Below are 498 nucleotides of genomic sequence, written 5' to 3' on the forward strand. Positions count from 1 at the left end.
ATCAGCCCTCGAATCTGTTCTCCGGCCCCTCGGGCTGATAAAGGAGTCTCGGGATGATACGGAGTAGGATATGGAAATGGTCATATATGATAATCTGTAAATTTTAATGGTGGTTTGATTGAGCACTGCGTCATTTTTGTACATCTCATTGTCATTTTCAAACTATTAACACAATATGTGTAATGTTGTATTGTGACGTCACATAACAAAGCATCAGGGTACGTGTCACTGACGTCACACATTATATTGTCCATTGTTTATGTTTTCACATTAATTAATCAAACCCTGTTCTCTGACCGGTCGGTTTACTGAAAAGTTTAAGTAGAGGTTATCGTATATATATATCCTACCCTACATACTCCAGTATCTACGGAGCCCCCGAAGGGACATGGTAAAACATTTACTAAACCGTGCGCACGGATTACCAAACCGTGCACACGGATTGGCAAACCGTGCACACGGATTGGCAAACCGTGCACACGGATTGACAAACCGTGC

Source organism: Mizuhopecten yessoensis, unplaced genomic scaffold, assembly GCF_002113885.1.
Source record: "Mizuhopecten yessoensis strain PY_sf001 unplaced genomic scaffold, ASM211388v2 scaffold4039, whole genome shotgun sequence".
NCBI lineage: Eukaryota > Metazoa > Mollusca > Bivalvia > Pectinida > Pectinidae > Mizuhopecten > Mizuhopecten yessoensis.